The sequence below is a fragment of the Phalacrocorax aristotelis genome, unplaced genomic scaffold, assembly GCF_949628215.1.
Source record: "Phalacrocorax aristotelis unplaced genomic scaffold, bGulAri2.1 scaffold_62, whole genome shotgun sequence".
Classification (NCBI taxonomy): domain Eukaryota; kingdom Metazoa; phylum Chordata; class Aves; order Suliformes; family Phalacrocoracidae; genus Phalacrocorax; species Phalacrocorax aristotelis.
In genome coordinates this window covers 1-19,941 of record NW_027441245.1, presented here as the reverse complement: position 1 = coordinate 19,941, position 19,941 = coordinate 1, and the positions used below count along the sequence as shown (strand labels likewise).

The 19,941-nt window shown below is 55.3% G+C and overlaps 1 long non-coding RNA gene across 8 annotated transcripts in view; it reads left to right on the top strand.

The window, feature by feature from the left end:
* Nucleotides 1–19,941, top strand: part of LOC142051170 (uncharacterized) — a 391,438-nt gene extending 371,497 nt beyond the window's left edge. For 7 of the 8 annotated variants that reach the window (XR_012658334.1, XR_012658331.1, XR_012658333.1 and 4 more), the window contains 2 exons: nt 9,967–10,076; nt 19,876–19,941. This is a non-coding gene — a long non-coding RNA (uncharacterized LOC142051170). Of the gene's footprint in view, nt 1–9,966; nt 10,077–19,425; nt 19,579–19,875 lie in introns of those variants that run through there. The other variant, XR_012658337.1, reaches the window with a different exon arrangement.

Genomic DNA, 19,941 nt, shown 5'->3' with positions numbered 1-19,941 from the left:
CGATGAAGTCAGGGTCTGCGGCTGGCCCGGAGAGGCAGCAGAAATCCCAAACTCTTTGCAGGGGTACCGGCCAGATTAGGGCAACACCTGAACAGTAAAACCATTTAGGGGAAGCAGAGCTGGGCTGCACCGCGTGGCCAACCTCCCTCTTCTCCGTGAGTCCCAAAGGGGCAGCTCCAAGAATGTGCTGAGAATTCATCCCTTGCGCTAAAAATGAGACGCAAGTAGCACCCACCCGTGAATTTTATTTTCTCTCTCGCTCTGCGGCTCCTGCCTGCTTGTCTCTCCTCAGTGCTCACCTGCACCCGTGCTCGGATGGGGCAGCTGAGGGAAGGTGCTGCCATCTCCCCAGCCCCGGCGGACCGCCCCTCAGCTGTGTCCTCTGTCAGGGAGCGTCGTCATCTCTCCTGCCTCCCAGAGCGTGTCCTGTAGTGGCAGACGCGCGGGCTTTTCCCTGCACGCGCATACGGGAAGGGAAGGGAAGGGAAGCACAGTGAGAGCTGGGCTTGTCAAAGAGTAATGGGGGTGGTGGGAAGCGTAGCTAGAACCGGAGAGCTACAGCGCAAAAGCGAAGCGGACGGGACACAAAAGTAAAATGGTGCACAGGAATGCTGAGGAGAGAACTCCCGCAGCACACAGGAAATCAGTGTCAGAATCTATTGTCTTCTGACTGCCAAATTAAAAATAATGGCACGCTTTGCAACGCTAAGCTCGCTCTAATCGTCTGAACTGTTTCTTTCCAACCCCCACCGCCCCCAGCACACCGCTCAGCCTCCTCAGCCTGAAATGCCTTGTTTTCCTTCTTTTTTTTTTTTTTTTTTTTATGACAGGGCAACTTCTGTTCCCGAGGTGGTGCCTACGGTACAGCTATCTCTTCGAAGACAGTTTGGTTTAGGTCAGAGAATGTTGAGCCTGGACTGAATCAGCCTCTGTTTCTATTTCTGGAAATCGTTGGTCCTGTGCATCAAGCCCGGAAAAAAGGAAATATGAACCAAAGGACGTGGGGCCTGCAGGGCTAGGAAATTATTTGAGAAGAGGTTCAGTGGGGAAATGACTCTTTGTCTGTGGGGCGTCCAGGCAAGCAACCCAGCTGCTAGAAAGCGGCGCTGTCCCCAGGATGGCCTCGGCGGTCCCGTTGGAGTCGGGGCAACAAGGACAAGGCAGGGTGAAGCATCTGGCCTGCCGTGTGGAACGTGACTGTACAAAGCACGTGTGATGCACTGCAAGTTTACTTGTTTAAACTGTGAGTTAAAGAAGGTGTGCGGTTGCTTTGTAAACAGCCGACGCTCTAAAGCTACACCCATCTAACTGCTAGCTGTATTAAATCTATCGTATTGCTGTTTCTGCATTAAAAAATAAAAAAGAAAAAAACCAACACACCTATGTAAGCACTTCTAAGTACAACGGAAAACCACTGTTTAACGCGTGGCATGTGTGGGTTGTTTTTTTGGGGTGGGAGGGTGGGGTGTATGACAAAAACCTGCGAGAGACACACGCACATACGCACATGTCATGTTTAGCGCTCACCTAAACCCAAAAAAGAAAATCCACTCTTTATTTTGCAGCATTAGCATTAGCTTCCAGCGCACAGCCTGAGCGCACACCTCTGCTCTCACCGTCTGCTCCCTCTTCAACCGTGTGTGGCTGTCATCAGCTTGCACAGGCTTTGCTCGTGCAAGTTTCCGCGACAGCTTACGAGAAGGCAGGGAAACCAACCCAGCAAGACGCGTAGTGCCTTCCTCTATGGGCTCTGTCCAGCCTTTGTTAAAATGAGCAGAAAAGAAATCTGCTGCTGCCTTTACCCTGACTGACTCTTACAGAGAGCATCTGACTTGACCCGCAGCAAAGTGATGCCCCAGGCAGCAGCACGTATTGGCGCGGACCGCGGTTTCACCCACCTGTTTTACTGGGCCGGTCCTTTCCCACGGCCGATGCCGCAGATGTGGCGCGCCCCACCCCCAAACCTCTTTACGAGGGTTCCCTGGGCTCTGCAAGTCGCCTGCTGGACGTGTTGCTGATTCAGGCACGGGCAAAGTCAGCTTCTTCGCTGGCCTCGGGCCAGGGCAGCCACGTACTCGAGGGAAACTCAGAATATCTCCAGCGAGATCTCACCGGGAGGCTGGGACCTCGTCAGTAGGGGAGAAAGCCAAGCGACTGACACTGAAAGGGAGCTCTTTGCTAGGCTGTAGATCGTAAAGTTAACAAAGAAAACAAACCTGCCTTTTTAAAAATGCCCTCTTTTGAGTCTGCCACATTTGATACGGATTTTTTAAATTGCAGGGTATATCTCCTACAGGCCTCATGCAAAGGGAAGTGAGTACCTCTGGCTCTCAGGACAAGGGGGTCCCTCAGGAGCCCAGGTGCTCACGCCAGCCGGCATCTGGCACAGCACAGGGCAGGAGCTTTGGCAGTAGTACGTGAGCTGAGAATGAGAGTTAGGCAGCACTGCGCGCTTCTCCTGTGAGCCGCCGAGGCTCGCGCGCTGTACCTTCCACAAATAAAAGGCCAGAAGAGTCAGCATTTCTGCTAGTTCCAGCCTCATCCGTACCCTCGTCGGTGTAGCTGTAAGCAAGTGTCCCGTAGCGACTGGGAGCGTGGCAGCTGGGCTTCCTGCGCTGCCTTAGGTTGTGCCCTTGGAGAGACCCTTCTCCGAGCCCCGTGAGCCCCGGGGTGGGTGGGCTGCGGTGCCGTTCAACGCTGAATAGGCACGAAGGCCTGTAAACAAAAGGTATTTATATCGCACCCATACCCGGCAGCCAACCGCCGCTTTATTTACGTATTCTGCACCTCCTGCCGACGCTTTTAAACTTAGCCGATATTGCCGCAGTTTTCACTGACGGGGCAGGGGGCTGCCACGCTGCAGGGGGAGTGTCTGGGTGTCTCCCACGGACACAGACGTCCTCAGCTGGGTAGGGACAGGGTGAGAGCTGGAACAACTCTGCTGACATGTAAGGGCCGTCCCAGGGCAAGGCTCCTGGGTCTGGGGGCTGAAAGGCGAGCCGCGCTGGGTGGTTGGTGTGGGAGTTGTGGAGCAAGTAGGGGAAAAAAAAAACAACAAGAAAAAACCATCCAAATGTTTCACAGCAGGTAGAAAGCTTGGCAGAAAGCAAACTGAATGCTGTAAAGACAAAAGCCGAAAGCCGGCTATGGACTGTACGAAGAGTCAGTGCCACGGAAGGAGGTTATTTCTTCAACTGACCATAGGAGGCTTTTTGTGAGAAAACACAACACCTTTCTGCTACGGCGCGGTACCGCAGCAGTAATGGGCCAGAGCGTGCGAGCGCCTTTGGCAGGATCGGTAACGGCCGGGGCACGGCCGAACGGCCAGCCCACCTTCCGCACAAGGAAAACACCATTCCCCTGGAACGCCACGCAGACCCAGGACAGGTAAGGCGGAGGCCGAGCCCAGGCGCCCCCATTGCCAAGGACCACCTTGGCCTTGCAGCGTCTCATGCTTCGGGGTGTTTTGCAGGCCGTGGCTAAGCTCAGGCCCCCTGCTAGTGGCTGCCCCCGGTCGCCCGGCGCCGGTCGGGCCCCAGCCCCCAGCGCGGTGCGGCGCAGGGCAGTGACCCAGCAGGGCGGCCCCCCGGGCCCCAGCCCCCCCCCCCGCCTGCGGCCAGGCCCCGCGGCCGCCGGCCTCTTCCTCCTCTGCCCGCTCCCGTCGCAGACGGCTCGGTATGTGTCACGAGCGGCAGCCCCGTTCAGCAGCTCTCGGAGGGCGCGCGGCTGTGCCCGGCCGTGACCGGGGCCCGCAGGGGTTTCCCGCTCGCCCCGAGAAGGCGCTGGCCCCGAGCCGGGGCGTCCCGCCCCGCCCCGCCCGGCCCTCGGCGCCCTCGCGAGCTGAGCGCGGCCCGGCCAGCAGGGGGCGCTGGCGCTCACCGGCTGGGCGCGGGGGCGGTCCGGCGCGGGGGCGGGGCCGGTGGGGGCCGTTCCTTCCGGCCGCCCTTTAAGGGCCGCCCCGCGGGGCTCGGGCTTCCGGTGGCGCGTGCGCGGCGCGTCGGAGCGGGGGCGGGAGCGGTGCGTGTGGAGGCCGAAGGGCCGGTGCGTGTGGCGGCCGGGTCGCGAGGCGTCCCTGTGCGGTGCCGGGGCCCCTCTGCGGCCCGGCGTGGGAAGCCCGCGGCCGGCGGAGCCTGCTGGGAGCTGGGCGGGGAGCGCCGCGGCGGTCCGGCCGCCGGCAGCCATCCCCTGCGGTGGCCGGCAGCCCCTCGGGACGCCTGGAGGCCTGGCGGTGCCCGAGCCTCGCCTGCGGCAGCCGCCTGAGAGAGCAGCGCGGCCGTGTCCGGGGGCCGGAGAGCGCTGGTGGGTGAGTTCGGGCAGCGGGTGGGTCTCCGTGTGAGGTGAGGCCTGGCGCGGGCCGGGGGGTATCTCCGTGCGGGTCGGGCCGGGGGCGGGGCGGGGGCCGGGCCCCGCAGAGAAGCCCCGGTCGGGCATCGTTCGCTTTTCCACAATGTAGGGCTCTCCCCGGTTATTTTTTGTGTACTGTGTTTTGGGTCACCTGAAAGCCTTTGGCCGGTTACGTTTGGTGCGGGGAGATGGCAGGTCTGGAGCCTGAAAGATCTCTGGTGGGGGGTGGGGGAGGTATTTCTTGCCTTAAAACTCTGAGCCCACCTCGTGTGTCATGTCGTGAGTCTCGTGACTGTGGCAAATGGCTGAGTCGGGCGTTTTCTGATAACTAACTTCTGAACGTGTGCGTGTGTAGGCACGGGGAGATTTGTGCAGTGTGACGGAGCCCCTTGTGCTTCTGTGCTAATGTCTACCTGTTCTAGACCTCCAGAGTTGGAAAGCCTTTGTTTAGTGCCTAGTTGTGCCTGCGTAACAAATGTTTTAGCTGCTGATGGGTTATACCTCTGCTGCGAACTTCTTGCTGGGTGGCTTGATTGTTTCTGGTTGTCCGTGTAAATCTAGGCAGCTATTTTCTGCCCGGTGGTGAAGCCTATCGCTTTGGATAACAAAGGGCAGGAGTGCAATAAAGAAAAAGGTGATTCGTCTGCTGCAGCTCCTTGGAAACAATTCGTTCCTTATTTTCTGCCCTTGGGCAGGCGTTGTGCTTTCCAGATAATGCAGCCTCTCCTGTGCCTGTCCACGCCGTGCATTTTGTCCTGCCCTTGCTTGAAAAGGCTCTCCTTGCCTTCCTCCCCTCTGCTGCAGTTGCCTTAATCTCTCGCTGCTGCTGCTGCTGCTGCTGGAAGAGGGATAAAGGGAGTGTTGTCGATCGGGTTGTTAAAAGCTTTTTCGCGGGCTGTAACGCGCGGGAAAGGGGGGCCGGGGGGGAGGATCAGTTTGCGGGGAAAATGGGAAACCAACATCACCTTCCCCTCCTACGGCGCAGCCCGGCCGCACGGCTCCCCGGGGATGCCCCTGCCCGCGGGTGTACCGTGTGTGCGCCCCCCGCGTGGGGCGGGGGACGACGACACCCCCCCACACACCGTCGGCGGCACTGGGGCAACCCCTGCCCCAGGGCTCCGCGCTCGTACCCGGCTCTCCCCGCTCCGGCACGGCACGGGGCTGGACGCACCGAGAAGACCCCGGAGCGGCTTCTCGCGTCCGGGCGAGAACAGGGCCCGGCCCCGAGCAGCAGAGCGGGCACCGCCGGTAGCTCGGAGGAGCGGGGCCGGCTCGGCTCGAGGCGTCAGAGCGAAAAGGGACGAGAACCGTCCCGGAGCGTCCGGGGGTTGGGGGGGTTGGCGGATGGTCCGGTGGCCGGGTTCGGCTCCGTGCCGGGCCGTGGGGCAGCCGGAGCCGCGCCAGAGCAGGTGAGGAGCCGCATGGCCGGGCGCGCTGTGGGTCGGCGGGTTTGGGCTGTGGGGTCTCCCGGTCCGCGGAGCCCCCGGGGGGGCGGCGGGGTGCGGGCAGCAGCGGCCCCGGGCCGAGCGCTGTCGTGGGTCGGTGGTTGGGTTTTGGGGCCGAGCCCGTGCCCGTCCCCGGGGAGTAGGGGCAGCCCCACCCGGCTCTCGACTGCTCCTCGTCGGGGTCTGGCGGCGGCGGCGGCGACCCCGGCGGGGGCTCCTGCGGTGCCGGGCGGGTCCCCCCTTGCCCGCGAGGCAGGCAGGGACCCCGGCTGCTGCCGCCGCGGTTTGCTGGAGGCGGGCTGGGCCCGGCCCCCTGTGGGGTTGGGGTGCGGGCCCGGCGCTGCCGGGGAAACGAGGCCTGCGAGAGCAGGAAGAAAGCGCTGCCGGGCCGGCGCTGGGCTGCCCCGCCGGGGTGCGGGGCCGGGCCCGCGCAGTTCAGTTCCCAAGGCCTCCCCGACAGTGCCCGCGTGGGCCGTGGGGGTGCAGGGCTGCGGGGTGGCTGCGCTCTCCGCGGCCCTGAGCGTTGCCCGTGGGGACTGCGGAGGGGGCCGGGACGCAGCCAGGTTCAGCTGGTTTGGTCCCTGAGCGTGGAGAGCACAGCTCTTCTGTTCCTGGGCCTTGAGAGCAGGCTCCTGTGGCTGACGCCGGGGCCCTGAAACAGATCGAGTCGTGCGTTTTGAAGGCCTGAGCGAGGGGACTAAGTGGTGTGGTTTTGGGCTGAGGAGCAGAGGTCAAGTGCTGCGCTTTTGGGACTTGAGAACAGGCTCAGCAGCTGGGCTTTTTGGCTCAGAACCCGGTCCCAAAGTGAGCTGGTTTGGGGGCCAAAAGCAGAAGCCGGTTTGGCTGCTTGTGGGGGTGGCGTGGGGGCATCGGGGGCTGCAGGGGAAAGCAAGGGTTGGGCAGGGTACGAGGACCCTCCCCGGAGGTGGGGGTCCGGTCACATCGGACCCCGAAGTTCGGGAGGCCGGCATGCACCAGAGCGAACTCGCCACCTGAGGCGGGTCTCTGGAGGAAGGGTGCTTTTTGGATCCAGCGCAGCGCACCCTCTTTGGGTCCAGCTCTTCATTCTGCGCTGCTTAGAAGAGTTATTAACCAATTAATTAAACATACAAACTAAGTCACAACAGCTCTATCGGCTCCATCGTGGTTTGGAGCTCTGAATCGGTTTCATTTGGTGTCTAACACATTTTTTCCCCGAGGAGAGGCTACGTTTCAAGTTAATTAGTTTTCTCACAAGTGTGTCAGTCGATAAAATTGAGTTACGATTATTAAAACCACAAAGGTGACAGGAGTCTCACGGATCGGGTCTATTTCTGAAAATGTATTCATCCCATGCAAATGTCATCGGGATACAGATCATCTGCACTTCATGCTCTGACAAGACAAGATGCTGAGACAGGGATGAGCTCCAAAAGGACTACTGAAAAGAAAAAAAACCCACGCACTTCATGAAGTCATGGGGGTTTTTTTTGTTTGCATTTGGGGGGGCGGGGTGGCTTTAACAAAAGAGTGCAGTGTTGGCTGGCAGCAGCCTGCAGAGCATTTTTGCTGCCTGATCTCTCCTGTTCTTCTCTTCCACTCCTCTTTCAGGGCTGTAATTGTCATTTGGATAGTTTTAGAAGAGCAGTTAAGTTCCTCGCCTGTGTCTCAATGTGCTGGTAATACCAGGAAGGTGAATGCTTGAACCGGTCGGGCGGGTGGGAATAACTTGGCTGCAGGTAGAACTTCTGAGGGAAGACCAGCAAAACCAGGAAGCAAATAGCAAGTTCCCAAAAAATGTGCGGGTGTCAAACACATAAAAGTTTTATTGCCGAATGTTTTGTTTTTGGCAATATGTTCCAAATGCCTATTTTTGGTAAACATAACTTTTCAGGAGATTCAGGGTTGTGTGTGGCAAAACATGTCCCTCTGTTTTTGTGTCCTGCCGCACAAATGGCCGGCGGCAGGGCTCTCGTTCCCCGCTCTCGCTATTGCCACAGCAGGGCTGCGATATTTAGACCTAAGGGATGGGTTTAGGAATGGAAGGAGAGAGAACGCCTGTGTTCTGTAAGGGCTATGAATGCTGACCCTTTGCCTCTGTCTGCCGCTTTTCCTGTGCGGGTGATGAAGCCGTTTTACTTTCCTCTGTTGTTCCTGGTCTAAGTAGTTGCAAGGCTGTCGCCGCTGTGGGTGTGCAATTTGTGTTTCTGTGGAGTCCTAGCTACGGCTCGCTTCTAGTGTGGCCAAGCGTCAAGGTAGGGCTTTCAGCTTAAAGCTTCAGAAGCGCTGCGTGCCGAGATGGGTGTAGGTGAAACTGCTGTTGCGCCTGCAGCTGTGCTCGCAGGGATGCTGGGTGGCTCTGCATCAAACCGGCGAGGTGCGCGTGGACCTCCGTCGGGCTGCGCCCTGGGTGCGCGAGCGTGCCGTGTTTTTGCTGTTCCGGCTTGTATGTGCGAGGGCTTAACGTTTGATTTAATGCATTTCCTTTAAACGGCAGGCTGTAGTTGGGCTCTAGATGGTATTCCTACGTGGGCGCAGGAGCTGTGGAATGGTTAAGCTGTTGCTGTGCCTCCAGGTGACTTGTTCAGTAACACTGTTTTTCCAGGTGCAGATGGATGAGTCGTGCAGGGCAACGGAGGAGAGCCCAGGGGAGCGCTGTAAGAAGGTGAGTCTGTGTGTAGTACTGGAGGGAAGATGTGACTGATGGCTATAGGGCTCCATTATGGGTTTTACTCTTTTTTTTTTTTTTGTGATCTGAGGGTGCTAAGCGATGAGCCGAGCGTGATGTGGGCCCTGGAGGTGAGTCAGGCAAGGTGACCGGTGCTTGGTGGGCTGGAGTAGGTGTTCTTTTTCAGGTTATTCAGGGTTTTTTCTCCTTCTCTTCACTTTCCCATCCCAATTTGGGGCCGATTCCCTCAAACGGGGACTTCCCCCTGTGGGGCTGCTTATGCAGCCTGGGAGCTGCTGCCTGGGCACAAAAATACCTCAAACCCCTTACTCTGGGCCTGCAATGAGGGGTGAAAATACAGGAAGAATTCTGGTGGAAAGAAAACAACTTGGGGCTTCTGGGAAAGCCAACTCCAGCTGGATTTGTGCGGCTGGAAAGGAAAAAAAAAAGGGGGTGGGGGGAAGGAACAACAACCTAAAAGCACCCACCAACCATTCTCATGCACAAAACCGAAAGTGAAAATGACCATTTTTTGTAGGGCAAAAGCACAAAAAATCCCCACAGAACTCAGTAGTTTGGAAAAGCAACCCCAATTATTACATTATGTAAAGAAGGCGGGGGAAAAAAAAAGAAAACCAAACCAAAACCCGATCACAACCCTGATGCCACATGCCTACAAGCAGTTCCTGGGGCTTATTCTGCGGGGGTGGGAACCCAACCTTGTTCCCCAGGTTTGCTGTGCTGCTTCTCCTCCCTCGAGACACTTTGCTGTTTGGTGCAGAGGCAATGAACGGCGCTGCTGGGGCTGCGAGGGGGAAAGGTGCAGAGGAATAGAAGCTCTGTGGATGCAGCCAAGTTACGGTTTCTGGATGGTATTAATCGAGAAGAGTAATTCAGATAATGCTGCTGCCCAGCGACCAGAATTGGGTACTGAGCCCGGGAGCCGCGCACGCGCGGTGGCGTCCCTGTGATCCCCATTGCTCTCTCCGCAGGTAACAGCCCTGCGATGCTGCGGTGCCTGCGAGGTGATGCCGCCGTGCTCGTTGCTGCTTCCTGGTAAGGAAAGGCCTCCTCTGCTCTTGCTGCAGCGTGGTGGTGTGTCGGACACGATTCCCTGTGTCGGGTGAGGCCTAGGGCTGCCGGCGAGGTGAGCGAGCCCCTTTGGTGGGTGCAGGGGTATCTCCTTGTGTGCCTGTACTACTGGGGCTGGTGGGATGGGAAGCTTCAAATGACCCGCCGAGGCAGGCTTCTGGTATGCTAAAGGCGAGCGGGTGAGGGCAGCCCTAGGAGTTACCCGGGAGCTGATAGAAGGGAAGAGGGAAAGGAGGAGGAGGATGATGACCTTTTCCCCCTGCAGCTTCTGGGTGCAGAAGATGGCCGACTCCCCAGCTCACCAGAGCTCCCCCTCAGCCTCCCCTGGCCCCCCTTGCCCCGTGCGCCTGCCCCCAGCTCCAGCACGGGCGAGCTAGGCTACGTGCCTAGGAAGCCTCATCTGGTAAGAGCTGTAAGACACCCACGTATTCTCTTCAGGTGGAGGACGGCCTAGAGTCTGGAGCTGCAGAAGAGGCAGGGAGGAGAGGAGGGGAAAGAAGCATCTGAACGGCTAAATTGTGCCAGCAGCGCTGAGAGCGAGAGTCGCGGTGAGTCCTGGGCCACTGGGGCCCCGTTGCCTCTCTTGTGCGTCCTGGGCCCTCCCTGTCTCTCCCCCGGCCCCCTCTCTTTCCTTACCTGCTGCAAAATTTACTTTTTTTTTTTGCGCCCCCCCCCCCCCCCGCACCTTCTTTCTCCATCTCGCTCTGAGTGTCTCCCTGCCTCCCCATCTTTTCAGTCCTCCCTCTCTCTGTCCTGTAGCCTGTGGCTCCTTTTTCTTTCTCCGCCTCTCTCTGCCTGGCTCTGGCTCCGTTTTTTTTTTTTTCCTCCTGCTCTGTCCTGTAGCCTGTCGGTGTTTTGTTGTTCTCTGGCTCTCTTGATCTGACTCCCTGTGTTACCGAAAAAAGCGTTAAAATCGGAAACGACTCCTCAACACCAATTTAGTATTAAAGAGCAGGCATTCTTTATTCGCGGCGCCGGATGCACGGGGGATCGCTCCTCCTGGTGTGCGTACCTCACGCACCTTTCCCGTACAATTTGTAGATCAATGTTTTACGTATTCATACATATTCATTATTGTCCTGTCTGCTGATTGGTACAAACTTGCTCGTTCCGTATGTAAATCGCTGCGCAGGCTCGGTTGTCCTCTTCCGTTGTTCTCTTCTGTTACTTGGGTCGGTGGTGGTCTGTGAGTCGGTGGTCGCGATCTCCCCCTGCCGGAATTACCTTTTACCTTCTTGGCTCTTAATCTTGGCAGTCTTGGCTAGTTTTCTCAGTCTGCTAAGCGAAACCGCGTTTTGTCATCCTTTTCTGACAGAAGCACGTTGTCTGTTGTTCTGTTCGCATTAATGATCGCCTAGGGACTAAAATGCAGATCGACAGGTGCGCTGATTGGTACGCTCCATGTTCCCGTAATGGAACACCGTCTCTGGTTGATTTCATCACTTTGGTTACATTTCCCCTGTTTGGAAGTTCTGAAATAATAATTTTCTCAATACTTCCATCCTAGATCAATAATATTCCACTATGTCAGTTTAGTGTTTGCTTCATGTTCTGAAATTTTTCACTTGATTGTGGTCTCCAGGGTGTATGCAGGTCCCATTTTCTACCCAAAATTTTATTAATTTGTTGAAGTACCTCTGCAAAAAAAATGTGGTGCTCTATCAGAGGACATTCCCGTTGGCACTCTAAATCTTGGTATTATTTCCTTCAGCAACGTCTTAACTACTACTCTAGCTTTGTCGGTGCAGCACGAGAAAGCTTCTGGCCATCTAGAAAATTTGTCAATCAGCACTGACAAATACTGCTCTATCTATTTTGTCTGGGTAACTCAGAGAACTTAATTTGCTAATAATTTCCGGGAGAATTTTTTGTTTTGTTACTCCTAAAGGTTGTTTCCTTTGGTTCAGGGGATTATTTCTAGGACAGATTGGACACTTAGCTACTATGGGTTTAACTATTCTTGTCGTGCCTACACACGCTACAGATGTTTTTAAACTCAAAACCGTAGCGCCTACAGCCTAATGTGTTTGCTCATGGTTTTCTTTTGCAAGTTCTGTCATAACTTGTGGGGTGGTTGTTGTTATTACTTGTTTTTCTGGTGTTACCTACCATCTCTCTGTGTTTTGTGATGCTTCCAATTGTTCTGCTAATTGCTCATCCAATTTATTATATCTCGGTTTCAACTTTGGAATTCTGATCTGTTTTACTGGTACTAGTGCAAGGATACCTTGCTCTGCAGTCCTCTTTGCAGCTTTATCGGTCAGTCGTTTGCTTATGTTTACAGCCGTCTGGCCAAATTGATGAGCTTTGCAACGCTTTACCGCCACTTCTTTTGGTTTCTGCACGTCTTCCGGAAGTTGGAGAATTTCTTCTTTATGCTGTATTGATGATTCTTGGGCTGATGGCAGTCCTTTCTCCTTCCCAATAGCTCCATGGTCGTGGATCACACCAAATGCACGTTTGGAATCAGTCTAGATATTTATCCTTTGTCCTTCTGCCATTCGCAGAGCTCGCTTCAATGCTACCAATACTGCTTTCTGTGCTGAGGTGTTTGCAGGCAGCACCCCTGACTCCATTCCCTCGGCGGCGATAACGACAGCATATCCGGCCATTCGCTTCTCTTCTCGCCCAGAGCTTCTTCCATCTGTAAACAACTCCAGATCAGGATTTTCCCAGAGGTTTGTGTCTCAGGTCTGGTCTGCTGGAATAGACTTGTTCAATAGTTAGCAAGCGATCGTGTTCTAAATTGTCCGTAAGGTTTTCTGTTGTTAAAAACATAGCAGGATTCAGTATAGCAGTAGTCTTCGATTCCACATCGTCTTGTTCTAACAGAACAACTTGATATTTCAACATTCTGCTAAGGGATAGCCAACGACCCCCCTTTTGTTCTAAAACAGTCACCGCTATGTGCGGGACATATACTGTCATCTTCTGTCCCATTGTTAACTTTGGGGCTTCCCGGATCGGCAGCGCTGTTGTTGCTACTGCCCGTAAACACCTAGGCCATCTTTTACTCGTGTGGTCAGGTTGTTTGGAGAAGTAGCCCACAGGTCTCTTCCAGGTTCCCAGTCGCTGTGTCAGCACTCCAAGGGCTAAATGTTGTCTTTCGTGGACAAACAACTGAAAAGGTTTAGCGAAATCAGGTAGGCCTAATGCAGGGGCCATCATCGAGGCTCTTTTCAGTTCTTTGAATGCCGTTTGGCATCCGGGCGTCCAGGTTAAATATTTATCCTTTTGAGTCTTTCAATGCCTCAAATAATGGTTTTACATACAGTCTACAGTTCAGAATCCAGAGCTGATGCTATTTCATTGTTTTCAGAAAAGCTCTCAGTTCCTTCGGGCTGCTAGGTTCGGGAATTTGACAAATAGTTTCTTTCTTTTCACTTTCTAATTGTCTTTGTCTTTGAGATATTTCAAATCCTAAATAAATGGCTGCTTCTTTTCCTATTTGGGTTTTGTTTCTGGAAACTCCGCATCTTCCTTGGCCCAGAAAATTTAAAAATTTCAAAACATTTTTCTTTACTTTGTGCCGCTATCAGAATGTCATCCGCATTCTGTAACAAGATGCCTCTCCCTGGGTTCTGTTTTTTCTATATCTCTAATTTTTTTTTGCCAGCTGAGTCTCAAGTATCGTAGGACTATTTTTAAATCCTTGTGGAAGTACGGTCCATGGTAGCTGTGTCTTTCATTCTGTGGTGGGGCTTTCCCATTGCAAAGCAAATAGGCTTTGACTTTTTATGCCTGGAGGTATGCAAAAGAAGGCGTCCTTCAAATCTAGTACAGTAAACCATTTATGCTCCTCCTTTAAAAGAGGTCAGTAAAGTGTATGGATTAGCTACTACCGGATGTATATCTTGGACCACCTGATTTATAGCCCTTAAATGGTGAACTAGCTAATACTCTTTGCCTCTAGATTTCTTTACTGGCGACACAGGAGTACTATATTCTGATTCACATTCCACTAAAAGCTCATATTCTGAAAAATTTTATAATTAACTTCTGTAATCCTTTTCGAGCCTCTCGCTTAGTAGGGTATTGTTTTTGTCTTACGGGCTTGGCTCCAGGCTTTAAGGTTACTTTTACCGGCTCTGCCCACTTAGATCGCTCCGGAGCTCCGCTCGCTCAAACCAAAGGAATTACTACGTTTTCCACTTCCTCGGGAACCCGTTCCTCCCTGGAGGAATCCTGTAACATAAACGCTCTCGCCTCTGTGGCTTTTGATTCTGGTATTAGTGATTTAATCTCTCCATCTTTAAAAGTTACTTGAGCATCTAATTGACCTAATAGATCTCGTCATAACAGAGGCAGTGGACATTCAGGCATATGCAGAAACTGGTGAGTTGCCCATTGCTTCTCCAATTTAAACTTTAATGGCTCTGAGAGGGGCTAATTTTTCTTTGCCCTGTTGCGCTAGCAACATCTACTGATTTATGATCAAATTTCTCTTCACGTGTATTCAATACCAAATAAGTGGCTCCCGTATCTACCAAAAATTCTATTTCTTCATTCCGTAGCTTCAGTGTAACCAGGTGTTCAGCTAGGGTTGATTCCCCTGGTCTCCTTCATGCCAAGCTACTTCAAGCATTTAACCCAGATCTCTGGATTCAGGTTGTTCTAGTTTCTGAAGGTTGTTTTCTCTCCCCCCGCCCCCATCTGGGGCTGATTGTCTTATGAATATAGAGACCAGCTGAATTGCTTTTTCTGGTTTTTCTGGGTTCAAATGAGTATATTTTCTGGTGGTCACCTTCAGTCTTTCCATAAAGGCTGAAGGGGACTCACTTAATTCTTGTCTCACTTCATAAATTTTGACCAATTTATTGCTTTTGGCATTGCTTGTCTTACTCCAAATAAAATCTCTCTCTGACATCTAGTCAACATTCCCCTGGGTCCTGGCTGATTAGGGTCCCAATCGGGATTTGTAGATGGAAAATTCTTATTCATTGTTCTCTGTAAATTCCCGTTAGCATGTGCTCCCTGCACCTGCCTTCTGGCTGTATTCCATACTATTTTCTTGTCAGTTTCATCAAGCGAAGTATCCAGTATCACAAGTAGAGCAACACTCTTTCAAGTTCTCACCACGTTTTCCTCTTTTCAGAAACATTGCCGTAGAATCTTGTGGACATACCTCACGCTGTTTCTGCTGCTCGGGATGATTCCACGGTGTAAAGAACAAATCAACATATGCCACTTCTTCCCGTTTGCCTTCCCTTTTTACAAAACAACATTAATTGCAAGATGGTACGATATTGCAATGTCTCGTGTTCTGGCCATTTGTGCCCACCTTCCAATTGATACGTTGGCCACCAATGATTGCAATATTCAATTAATGGTTTCCGAGTTAGTGGGTCACCGCCCCCGACGTCTTTCCAGTGCTTCAAAATACATCGCAAAGGTGTTCTCTGTGGGATAGGTTTCCTACTCAGTAATGCTCCCGTCTCCCAGTCGACTAGTAGTTGTGATAGTGCACTATCGCAACTACTAGTCAGAGGGACTCCAACCCCCGTTAGAGGTCTCACTGGAAATCTGCCACTGGGATCTGTAGCCCCCTGCTAGATATCCCTGGAGACTTCAACCCCCTGTTGAAGACTCCCCTACCCTCGGGTCCCGCTCCACAGGCTTTCGCCTAGCAGAGACTTACCAACCGAGGCACCTCTTGGCCCCGACCCTGCGTGGCTTTCGCCGCGCCTTACGGGCAGGCCTGTGGGACTCAAACCCGCTATCCTATCCTATGTGGGAAACTAACCCCACGTATTATTCTACCTAAGTTTCTTCTTCAAAGAATGCCTTGTTTACCTCAATCCAGGGGATCTTGCTCAGAATTCTCTGGCCCGGGGATCGGAAGCTCTCCCGGAGAATTCCTCGGGGCCGGCTGCAGGTCCCACGATCCCACGGATCCGTCGAGATTCAAAAGCAGGTTCCCACCTGGGGTGCCAAAACTGTTACCGAAAAACGCGTTAAAATCGGAAACGACTCCTCAACACCAATTTAGTATTAAAGAGCAGGCATTCTATATTCATGGCGCCGGATGCACGGGGGATCGCTCCTCCTGGCGTGCGTACCTCACGCACCTTTCCTGTACAATTTGTAGATGAAAATTTTACATACTCATACATAGTCATTATTGTCTTGTCTAGCGATGGGTACAAACTTGCTCGTTCCGTATGTCAATCACTGCGCAGGCTCGGTTGTCCTCTTCCGTTGTTCTCTTCTGAGTAGGTGGTGTTACTTGGGTCGGTGGTGGTCTGTGAGTCGGTGGTCGCGATCTCCCCCTGCCGGAATTACCTTTTAGCTTCTCGGCTCTTACTCTTGGCAGTCTTGGCTAGTTTTCTCAGTCCGCTAAGCGAAACCGCGTTTTTTCATCCTTTTCTGACAGAAGCATGTTGTCTATTGTTCTGCTGACATTAACGATCGCCTAGGCACTAAAATGCAGATCGACAGGTGCGCTGATTGGTACGCTCCATGTTCCCGTAATGGAACACCGTCTCTGGTTGGTTGATTTCATCGCTTTGGTTACACCTGTTCCTGTTGTTCAGTTTCTTCTTTTTTGGCTTTGTGTGATTCTCTCTGTGATTCTGTTTTTCTCTGCCTCGCTTTTCCCAGCTCCCCGTCCCTCACTTTTAATGCCCGTTATCCTTCACCAGCACACTCTCCCTTGGTTCCCATCCTCGTTTCTGAATTCCTCCTGCTTTGCCACGTAGCCCGTGACTTTTTTCTTAATCTCTCTCTGTCTGCCTCAACGCTCCCCCCGTGCTTTTTAATTCGTCTTCTCTGCTCTGTACCCTGCTACTGTTCTTGCCTTTCTGAGTTCTTCTCTGTCCAGCTCCCTTGCCCTATTCATGAATTCCTGTTCTTCCTGCAGCCACCGCTGTTCCCTGTGACCTCCATCTCTCTCTGTCCAGCTCCCTGTCCCTAGGTTTTAATTCCTGCCTCTGCCCGCTGTAGCCTGTCTAGATGTTTCTCTCGGCCTCTCTCTCTGTCCGGCTCCCTCTCTCTGTGTTCTAATTCCACGTTCTCTGTCACGTGGACCCGTGCTATTTGTTTGTCCTCATCTCTCTCTGTCCAGCTCCTTGCTGCGATGTTTTATTTCCTCATTTCCTCCCTCTCTGTCTTTGTAGCCCATTGCTGTTGGTTTTTTTTTTTTTTTCCACTTGTTTCTTCATGTGTCTCTGTCTGCCTCCCAGTCCCTGATCTTTAATTCCTCCTTCCCTGTAGGCCGCTGTTCCTTTTTTCCATTCTACATTGTGTTCTCTTTGGTCTCGTGTTCTTATTCATTGATTCCCTCCTCGCTGCCCTGTGGCTTGTCCCCATTTTATTGTTGCTTCTCTCTCCCTCTCTCTGGCTTCTTGCCCCTGTTTTTAAAATTCCTCCCTCTCTTCTCTCTTCCCTGTAGGCCGTGTGATCTTTAGCCTTTCTCCATCTCTTTCTGCCCAGCTCTCTGTGTCTATTCATTAATTCTTCCCTCTCTGCCCTGTAGCCTGTAGCTTCTGTCCTTTCTCCATCTTGCTGTCCCTGGCTCCCGCGTGACCCTATGCTAGAATTGTTTCTCTCTCCTCTCCGTACGCATTGCGATTCCTTTTGCTCTCTGTCTCCCTTTGGTTTTTTTCTTTTTTTTTTCTGGCTCCCTGTCCCTAATTCTTAATTCTCTGCCTTCTCGTGCCCCATGGTTTGTTCTGTGGGGTTCTCTCGCGGTTCCCTCGCAGTTCCCTCCAGTCCATACTGGGCTATATTGGTCTAGTCCATACTGGGCTATATTGGTCTAGTCCATACTGGGCTATATTGGTCTAGTCCATACTGGGCTATATTGGTCTAGTCCATACTGGGCTATATTGGTCTAGTCCATACTGGGCTATATTGGTCTGTCCCGGCTTCCTCCCACTTCTTTCCCAGTGCCTCACAGTAGGTCCTGGTTCCGTCCATGGGATGACCTGTGAGGGACCTGTGAGGGACCTGTGAGGGACCTGTGAGGGACCTGTGAGTAGGGGGGCGGCCCCCCGGGCCCCAGCCCCCCCCCCCCGCCTGGGGCCAGGGCCCCGCGGCCGCCGGCCCCTTCCTCCTCTGCCCGCTCCCGTCGCAGACGGCTCGGTATGTGTCACGAGCGGCAGCCCCGTTCAGCAGCTCTCGGAGGGCGCGCGGCTGTGCCCGGCCGTGACCGGGGCCCGCAGGGGTTTCCCGCTCGCTCCGAGAAGGCGCTGGCCCCGAGCCGGCGCGTCCCGCCCCGCCCGGCCCTCGGCGCCCTCGCGAGCTGAGCGCGGCCCGGCCAGCAGGGGGCGCTGGCGCTCACCGGCTGGGCGCGGTGGCGGGGCCGGTGGGGGCCGTTCCTTCCGGCCGCCCTTTAAGGGCCGCCCCGCGGGGCTCGGGCTTCCGGTGGCGCGTGCGCGGCGCGTCGGAGCGGGGGCGGGAGCGGTGCGTGTGGAGGCCGAAGGGCCGGTGCGTGTGGCGGCCGGGTCGCGAGGCGTCCCTGTGCGGTGCCGGGGCCCCTCTGCGGCCCGGCGTGGGAAGCCCGCGGCCGGCGGAGCCTGCTCGGAGCTGGGCGGGGAGCGCCGCGGCGGTCCGGCCGCCGGCAGCCATCCCCTGCGGTGGCCGGCAGCCCCTCGGGACGCCTGGAGGCCTGGCGGTGCCCGAGCCTCGCCTGCGGCAGCCGCCTGAGAGAGCAGCGCGGCCGTGTCCGGGGGCCGGAGAGCGCTGGTGGGTGAGTTCGGGCAGCGGGGGGCGGGTGTGTGTCTCCGGGCGGGGCCGGGGGGCTCCGTGCCCCGCAGAGGAGCCCCGGTCGGGCATCGTTCGCTTCCGAACAATGCAGGTCTGTCCCTGGTTATTTTCTGTGTACAGTGTTTCGGGCCACCTGAAAGCCTTTGGCCGGGTAGGTTTGGTGCGGGGCGATGGCAGGTGTGGACCCTGAAAGATCTCGGGTGGGGGGCGTGGGAGGTATTTCTTGCCTTAAAACTCTGAGCCCACCTCGCGTGTCATGTCGTGTTATCATGTCATGAGTCTCGTGACTGTGGCAAATGGCTGAGTTGGGCGTTTTCTGATAACTAACTTCTGAACGTGTGCGTGTGTAGGCACGGGGAGATTTGTGCAGGGTGACGGAGCCCCTTGTGCTTCTGTGCTAATGTCTACCTGTTCTAGACCTCCAGTGTTGGAAAGCCTTTGTTTAGTGCCTAGTTGTGGCTGCGTAACTGCTGTTGCGCCTGCAGCTGTGCTCGCAGGGATGCTGGGTGGCTCCGCATCAAACCGGCCGCCGGGCGGCCGGGTTGTGCCGCAGAGCATGCCGGGAGCTGTAGTCCTTGCGGCTGCCGGGCGGCCGGGTTGTGCCGCAGAGCATGCCGGGAGCTGTATTCCTGGCGCAGTGGCTGCCGGCCCTGTCACGTGGTTCGCCGGGCATGGCGGGAGGCGCGGTCTTCCGGCGCTCGGGTGCCGGGCGGCCGTGGCGCGTACGGTACGCGAGGTGTATTTTTGGGGTTGGCTTCGTGTTGATTACTGGGGGCTTGCGGGTGCGGCCGCTTCCCGAGAAGCGGTGAGTTCCCCGGGAGCTGACAGAAGGGAAGAGGGAAAGGAGGAGGACGATGACCTTTTCCCCGTGCCCAGGGCGCAGATGATGGCCGCGTCCCCGGCCCACCGGAGGTCCCGCTCAGCCTCCCCTGGCCCCCCTTGCCCCGTGCGCCTGCCCCCAGCTCCGGCACCTCCCCATAAGCGTGCTGCATAGCCTTAGGCCGCCCCCAGGCCCTGTCGTGAAGGCAGCAAGCCGTCCCTCAAGCGCACTGGATTCCCCCTTGGCGCAGGGGCCCTTAGCAGTAGCGTGGGGAGGGAGCGGTGTGTCCAGAAGCCCCTGCGGAAGGAGAGGCTTTGGCCAGGGTCGATCGACGGTAATGACGGTCGCTGTTTCTTCTTTCCCTCTCCCAGAGACCGTGCTGAGGACGTGGTTGTCTGTCCTTCCCCCGGGGATGCCGTTGCCTGCGGCCGTCTCAGGCTCGCGTGGCTTCTCTCTGCCCGTCCTCGCCGTCCTCGCAGCGCAGGGCCGAAAAGGGATAGACAAAGCCCTTCCCGGCTGCGGACAGGAGCTGCCTCGGCTGAAGCTGGAGACGCCAACGAAAGGTAAAGAAGAAGAAACTGAAGGTGCTCTGGCTGCCAGCTGCCTTCCTGCCGCAGGCAAGAGAGAGCCTGTCCCTGCAGGTGGGGGAGGAAGGATCCCCCTTCATAGCCCGCAGCGGGCCAGGCCACCAACGTGCACCGTAGGGTCTGTACGCGTAACCCGGAGTTGGGTACGGGCGTGTAGTGCACGAGCGAGCTAGGCTACGTGCCTAGGAAGCCTCATCTGGTAAGAGCTGTAAGACACCCACGTATTCTCTTCAGGTGGAGGACGGCCTAGAGTCTGGAGCTGCAGAAGAGGCAGGGAGGAGAGGAGGGGAAAGAAGCATC